This window comes from Pteropus alecto, unplaced genomic scaffold (assembly GCF_000325575.1).
Source record: "Pteropus alecto unplaced genomic scaffold, ASM32557v1 scaffold87, whole genome shotgun sequence".
NCBI lineage: Eukaryota > Metazoa > Chordata > Mammalia > Chiroptera > Pteropodidae > Pteropus > Pteropus alecto.
This window is the reverse complement of record NW_006443225.1, coordinates 9519832-9528341: the sequence shown is the minus strand read 5'-3', so window position 1 is coordinate 9528341 and position 8510 is coordinate 9519832.

Genomic DNA, 8510 nt, shown 5'->3' with positions numbered 1-8510 from the left:
TTCTACTTAGGATTTCTTTAGACCCTCTGCGTATCCCTAAGAGTGAGTGACAATGATGGTTTGGGAGAAAACGCATGTTTTTACCAGCCGTGCCCTGGTCGGCTCAGTTGGCTTTCTGAGCCGTGCTCGCTCGGCTCTCTGGACCTGTTCCCCGCCCCACCCCCATGGCCTTTTTCCCAGTGGAGAGTTTAGTAAAAGGAATTCCTAGAGTTCTGCCATACTTGGAGTTTCTCATTCTCGCTCTCAGTCACCAGCACCTAAATCCCTTCCTGGACGCTGACTGACACACGGGTGGTCCCCTCCTGAGTTTATTGCAGAAAAACAAGGAAGAATTTTAAAATACGTAAAACGAACCGAACATTCTTAAATGGCAAAGAATGAGGCCAATACAACGGAAGCGACGATCTCAGTAACAGAAAATAGGATCTCGTTGCTCTATTTCAGAGCAGTGGCCCCTCCTGATCGCTTGGAAAATCAACACATTAATGATGCGTGTGCGGACACACTTGTTTCTACCTAGTGCTGACAGTCAGGCGAGTGGGGGCGAGGGAAGGGAAAGGAAGCCCAGGCGAGGGGATGGCTGAGCTGCACCGTCCCGGTTTCCGGCCTCGTCTGATGGAATTATAGTTTATTTTTTTAATTTTCAGAGGTAGGCCGATGACAGCTGAAGAAGACTGTATTTGCCGAGGAGCAGCATGATGGTGGAGAGGAGCGGAGCTCCTGAGGGAGACCTAATGGTTCCTCTCCTTCCTGCACGGAGATAAAGACTTATAATAAGCGTGCATGTTCACCATCTGGCTCTGTGCATGTGGTCCTTATGGAGGGGAGAGCAGCACAATCTGTAAATGATCAGGAGCCATGGCGCTCTCTCCAGAGAATCCACGATGCAATCAAGGTGACAGATGGCATGGCCACTGCTGTGGCCTCATGGAGAAGATCAAAATCACCTTCAATAAACTCTGACTGAAATGGGCATGAGCACCTCAAAAAAGTCAGTTTGTCAGTCAAACGGCGACAGCAAGCTGCACTGGGGAAGCGTCGCGGCCAGCTCTCTGTTTTCAATCGTTTCCATCTGACTGGGCCTGAACTATGATCTTTCTCAAATTGTCCTTTCTGTTTAGCTGAAGCAGGCCAGCAAATTGCCAGATTCATTGCTTTATTGAAGAAAATTGAAAACACGATGTCCTCAATTCCGGGGACGTGCGGCTGGCAGGTGCCGGGGACACCCAAGCTCAGAGAGTGGACCCTGTGTCTTCGGCTCAAGTTTGCTCAACTTTATGCAGATTTTTGGATGTGAAAATAAAATGCAAATGTCTGCCTGGCATGAAAAGATCAGCTGGCAGTGGATACGTAAAGGGTATTAGGTGTCCGATGAGTGTGTGTAGATAAATGGTTGAAAGGAGAAGGAGGAGGGAAGAAGGAAGGAAGGAAGGAAGGAAGGAAGGAAGGAAGGGAGGGAGGGAGGGAGTTGGAGGGAGGGAGGGAGGGAAAATGCAAACTAGTGTTGTTAGTAAGTACTATATATTTTAACAGCAGGCTGCTGCCTCGCTAATAGATTGAGTACTGTTTCCATTTTTATGCATATTTATTGCATATGGGTTTCTGTGAATTTGAAGGCTTGGACATAAGATCAATGAAATACAGATATATTATTTTGTCCTAAACAAATTATGTAGTATTTGTAGGGATGAGCAAGTGGAGAGAAATTTCTATTTTCAACTCCCCTCCACCCTCCCACAAAAGCTCCAACTGCTCTTAAAGCCGGAGGGAAATGAGTAAAAGTTACCTGTAGTAGGAGGAAAAGAAACCACTGTCTTTTGAGAGGTAAGGGCACTGATTTCGGGTCAAAGATGATGGATCTTAATGAAAGAACTCTCCCCCGCTGTCTCTGCCTCCTCCCTTGGCAGAGTTCCACTGTTGTTCTTCCTCCCGAGCCCTAGGAAATATAGATTTCAAGCAAAAGTCGACTTTTTCAACCTTGTGGTTTCTCAAGTACCCGATATTTGTTATCTGACACTGGCGTTTAATATTACAAGCCAGTGAGGAGACCTCAGCATTCCAAATTTCCATTGCTTTTCCTGTTTGAAACTGTGGTCTTCTGGTTTTGCATACTTGCTTTATTTAAAATCCAAACCCTGCTCCTGCCCTTGTCCCCATCCTCCTCGTTGTAAATAATGTGTTTGACAGCTGAGACGTGTCTTATTGTGGGGCCTGGGATTTGCATAAAGTCTTCACTCCTCTCATAAGTGCTTCTGGAGGCTACTGTCCTGCTCTGGAGAGTCACAAACAGAACTAAAGGGCTTCATTCCTAACCCGTGTACACAAAGTAAGGAAACTGTGAAAAGGGGTCCATGCCGAGTAACAGGAATCGCAAGAACTTTCTACAAGGACCGTCTTTTTCACAGGGCACATAAGCATAGCTGACTTGTTACACGTCACAGTTGAGTGTGGTCTTTTAGGAGCGGAGGACTAAATTTAACCAGGCGGAAATATATATCCAGTGCCGAACACCTACTACGCACAGGCTGTTCTAGGAGCTGAGAAACAAATCTTCAAGAAGGGAAAGTAGGTATCAAATGGCACTTTTATCAGCACTGTGCTTCGCTTATCCCTTGTCTCCTCTGTCTGGCTCTTTGGTGAGCAGGCTTTGCATCCCTATCAATAATCGTTCTTGTGAAACACCAGGGCCCAGACATGTGGGCTGGTGGGCACATGCTGCCCCATCACAGGAGACGCTGCTGTATACTCCGTCCTGGCCTTTGGCTCTGTGGCATGACAGGGTCTGTAATAGACATGTTCATCAGTACAGCCACAAGGAGGGGTGGCAGGACAGGTCGCTTCTGTCTTTCAGCAGCAATTCTTGGCCCCAGGCTCCAGCTGCTGTAGGGAGTAATAAAAGGCAAATGGGTCTAACCCTCTCCTCCAGAGAAAAGATTACGTGGCGAACTTCAGCAGGGGCCGTACGGATAAGAGAGCTTAGGCTGGAACATAAATGCTCTGAAACCCGCACCTAGCATGAAATTTAGTAATCGGAACTTGGCCAAAATTCAGATAATTATGTTCTAGCCCTCTCTGGCATGGAGTGTCATCTGATCACACGCAAGTTGTGTAACCACATATCATTCTCTTTTATGTCCTATCATTCCTAAATAAGAAATTGTTTAGAAAAGGTTTCTTGTGATAATTGGAAAACTTACACCTGTCAGCAGAGCTTTTTCTTTATAAGATGGATATATATATTTGCTCTATCTATGGGTGTGGTAGGTAATGGGATATACAGATCTTCAGTTTCCACCAGCTTCTAGAATTCACAGACAAGCAGCCATAGGAGGGTAGCTTGCAGTCTCAATGATCGTAGCTCTAGGATGGACTAAGTAATTTATACATAGTTTTTGGAAAGATAGATACAATGCCGAAAGAGGTTACATAGAATTTTCAAAACACGCTCACATAAAGATATGCAATTTTACTGAAAACTCAGATCTCCAAACCATGCCATTGGCCTGAGATAGCCTGGCCATGAACAATAATGGTGGATGTTAATTTTGCAACCCCCTCACCCACCAGGTTGTTGGTCTTCCCTTCGAGGGGACTATGCTGTCTTATGTCAAATGGGGGAATGGGTGGCTCACCACACATTTTCATCACTGCCAGCAAAACAAGTTAGACAGCTCTATCGACTTTGGAACAAAGAAATGGAATACTGTTGTGCATATAGAGGACGTCACTGTATGAGCACTCACCAGGTTGAAATTGCGTTTTGGAAGCTACTGCATTTTCTAGTCAGGTTCCAGCCTGAACCCTCAATACCCGCATGTTCTCTGTCCTTGGATATCTGAACAGGAGCGGTGGTGAGTGAGGATGATGCCCAGTTCATCCAATGCTTCCCACGCGGCTGGTGTGTTTCGGTTCAGCTTTCGTGATTCTTTGTAACCAGATTTGTGACTTCTAAAAAAAATCTTCCTAGCGAAATGTTTCTGTCATGGCATGATATCTTGCTTAGAGAGGTCAATAAACATTTCACAGAACTTATTCATGTTTCCTTCTGTTGACGACTTGGTGCCCATTTTAACCTTCATCGGGGTAGCAGTGAGCAGTGGTTCCTGTTTCCTGTTGGATTCCTCTGCCCTCCGTAATGAATGAACTGCCGATTCGATTTCTTTGAGTTCTCTTCGGTGACCGATCCACCATAACATGTGCTGTCTTTGTCCATAAAGTCGTTTATCCTTCATAGAAAAATGCTGTTTCTGGGGCGTTTTGAGCTGGTGTGGAGCATAGTCCTCTTGACATTCTTATAGTCAGCAAGAACCTGCTTTTCTTTCTTCCTCATGACACTTAAAAAAATTTTAAGGGAGTTTTTTCCAATCTTCTCCATAAGTGAAGACTTCTCATAGAGTAAAGACTCTAAAACAACACCGCCCGGGAGACATACAAAGGTTGCCATGAATGCGAGCCACGTATGTCATTTTTCATGTTCTGAAGCCAAGTTTAAAAAAAGTAAAAAGGAACGAAATTACTTTTGATAACAAATTTTATTTAACCCGCTACATAAACAAAATGGAGTATATTCATACAGTGGACTATTATTCAGTCGTAAAAGGAATGAAATTCTGCTACATGCTACGACATGAACGAACCTTGGAAATTTTATGCCAAATGAAATAAACCAGCCACGAAGGACAAATATTGTGTGATTCCACGTATACGAGGTACCTAGAGTCATCAGACTCATAGAGACAGACAGTAGAATGGCGGTTACCAGAGGCTGGGGAAAGAAGTCCGTGTTTAATGAGTACGGGGTTTCAGTTTGGGAATATGAAAAACTTCTGGAGACAGATTGTGGTGGTGGTTGCACAACAATTCAGATGTTCTCAACGCCACTGAATCGTACATTTAAAAATGATTAAAATGATGTATTTTATATTATGTATGTTTTACCATATATACGCGAAAAGGGATCAGAGTATGACATTCTGTTGTTCAGAAAGCTGCTGTGTATTCTCGTCACACTATGAGCAATGTTCAAACGTCCTTTCTGAGATCTCATTCCTGTGATCTGGCTTCTGACTTCTTCAGCTGCCTTTTCTTGCCTTTGCTACTTGCCGTGTGACCTTCTGTAACTTACTTAACTTGCTTAAGCTTCTGCTTCTTCATATATAAATTTCGGCTACTTCTGGTATCAATCAACTGCATGAAATTGGTGAGGATTAAATGATCTAATGCAGGTGAAAGGCTTAGCACAGTGCTTGGCCCATAGTCAAGTCTGAATAAAGACTAGCTTTTAAAATTTGTAGTTGTTACCGGTATATTTAATTTCACAGCAAATGTTTAACACATCATATATGATTAATTCCTTTATAATGTCTGGAGAAATGATACAGCAGGTAAATTACTGGTGTGTGGATGGAGATGGGACAAGTATTTGTTAATAGTGTTATTTACTGTGGAGAGATCCATATGGATATCCTTGTGTGCAGATTAGGAGAATTCGATCTAAAACTTTATTAGAACAAACACAGGGATGAAACCAAGCTTTTTCTGAAGTAGATTATGCTCATGTAGCCGGCACTTGCAGCGGCCACGTTCTGTCGATCTGATTACAGGCTGCAGAACACTCACTCCTGGCAGAGAAAAACTGAAGTGTGTCAGAAATATCAGATACTTTCACAGTTCAGCACTTTCCTGCAAACAACATTTAGAGAGAATCTGTTGTTTTACAAAATTAGGTGGTCACGATTTGTACTCCCCAAGAGCTATTCATAGGAAGGGTTCATTTGCATCAGGCCCACCCTGGTGGCTCTTCCCTTCACCCTCACCTGTAGCTGACAGGAGCCACCACAGAAAGCCCAGATCTGGGCCAGTGTGGAAATGGCCCCATAGGTTTATCTCTGACTGTGACCAAATATTCTTGTTTTTACTGAGATGAAAAGTAGAATCAATAAACTATGCTTACAGGATAGCTGTTGTTGTTGAAACATTTAAAGGACTCTGTTTACTGCAATTTGCATGGCGAATGCAGTCCATCCTTGAACCTCCAGTCTGGAGACCTTGGCTGTCTGTTTCCCAGAGCTCCTTCTTTGCTTTGTCCTATCGCCTGCCATTTGGCAATGCCCTGTAGAGCTGGCCAGCAACGAGGGGACAAAAAAATCCCCCCCCTTCGCAAACCTCAAACTAGTTCATATTAATTAACAGGTTTGGGGGAAAAGGTAAAATTATACCTAAAATGAAGTAAGTTTTAGTTTTATGATCTCTTTATATCCAAGAAGCAGCCTCGTGTCATTTAAAAAGATCACTAAACAAAGAAGGAAGAAAACGCACCCAGACCCTTTCTAGCTAATTCCCTGGCCATGTCATTTCTCTGCGGGCCTTGGTGTCTTTTGCAGTTAATGGCGGTTTTCACCAGTTCTGTAACGTGAGAAGTGTTAGCTATACTGTAACTTACATCACTTTCTAAGCTGATTAGGATTCAAACACCCAGGAATGAAAGTTTGAAATTCTTTTCCTACTTATTCATTATTTTACCTCGAAAGGATGAGAAAGTTATTTAAGCTAAAGCATTACTATCCCACAAGAATACCAAAATAATGGATTTGCGTGTGGGCACAATTTTACATTACATATTATTCTGAGAATTGGAGTTTTAAGCATTCATTACTAGTAACTGTCAAACACACAAAGGATCTGAAATTTTTTGAAAAATGTGAAGAAAGAGTTAAGGGCTAAATTAAAGGAACGAAGTGAGATCTGTTTTTTGGCTATTCTACTGGTATTTCGCACATGCTTGTATCTCTTAAATTTGATGATAATTGCAAAAAAAATGACTAATCCAGACTTTATTCTGCACATCACCAAAGAGTTTTAAGATAAACTTAAATTTTACTTATTCTGATTGCTATGTTGAAACAAAACCGTAGCTAGTCAGCATTTTAACAAAAGGATGTAATTTCCATAACTGTTAGGAGACTTCATTATCGTGGGTAGACAAAAGATATCGAGAGGGTGTTTATGAAAAGCTTTGATATAGAGAGTCAATCATAGAAAAATTATTTCATATAAAAATAAAACTAATGTCGGGCTGAGGAATATGAACATGTAATGTTTTTGGTTTTATATTTCGGTTGATCACTGAGTTTTACATTGGACTATAGAATAACAGAATAATAAAATGTGTGGATTACTTGAGAAAATTATTTAGTTTTTATTTTTGTCTCGTCAAAGTAAAGGCAGCCTTCTTGTGTGTTTGGCAAATAATGAGGAAAGTGAGAATATACATGGACATGAAAAAGGAAGCCATCAGGTCTTGAACTCAACACCTCAGACTCGATTTTTAGAAAGGATTTCCCCGCGGAAATCCCACGTTCCCTGCCTGCCCCACAGACCCGAGGCCCGGGGAAGGGACTGCAGATGTCCTGTGGCCTCCACGACTTTCCCTGTGTGGGTTGTGGCTCTGCGTGCCCATCTCCAGCCGCATATCTAAAATTTGTAAAAGGCTGCCAGAAAAACAACAGTAACATGCTGCTATTTTAAATATTTAGGTCTGTGTCACATTCAGCTCCTCTGAAGAGGGTATAGCTGTTTTTACAGTTTCTTCTAGTGGCCAGTGCAGATGAGAACCACTGAGTCATGTGTACCTCAGCCACGGTGTGGCAGAGAAGAAATACCTCTTTGCACAATAAAAGACGTTTCTCTAGCAGACAATTCTTTTGTATGCACATCATCCAGATGGCCATTTCTGTTTGTCTCCAGGGGTGAACCAAGCAATACAGCAGCATAGAGAAGATAAAAACAATATTTTCTCCAAATCCCATTCTCCCCAACCTCACTTCACTTTCTCTTCCAACACATTACACACTACTAGAAACTAACTCGTTTCACAAGATTTTGCTTTGTCCAGTGTTCCTTAGGCTTTGGAGGAACGGATGCCTGGAGCCCTTAAGGCATACAGACTTCCTCTTCCAGGTATAATTAATGTCATATATAGGAGGATGGTACAAAAAAGAAAAGTTTGAATAATATGTGATGAGACATTTGTAGCGAGTTGAGGAAAGCCCAAATATTTGTAGGCGATAGAAATCTTTGTTCTTATGAAGATTAAAATGGTCAGCTCCTGATGGCTCAAAGGTATTTTATGCATTCATTTCAGAATTTTTTTTATTAACTACATTATTAAAGTGAGGAATATGCATCAGAAAGAAAGCAACCTATTAGGAGAAATATAAAAACAAAAGCAGATAATGGCAATAAATTCATAGCTTACATAGTTTGTTACAAATTTTATGTTCTTATGGATTCTCTCTGTCTTACCAATAATAATGAAGCAATATTATAAACAAGTAAGAAAATGCAAGAGTGAAGCATCTTACAGACACATTGTTTTTCCTATATTAATTATTCGACTTGTTGTAGATTATTAGACTGCGAAATACACATCTAAGCTACATATTCAATGAGTCTTTATTATAAAATGACTAAATTACTTTTCTGATTCAGAGAATTTAAAAAGGTAAATA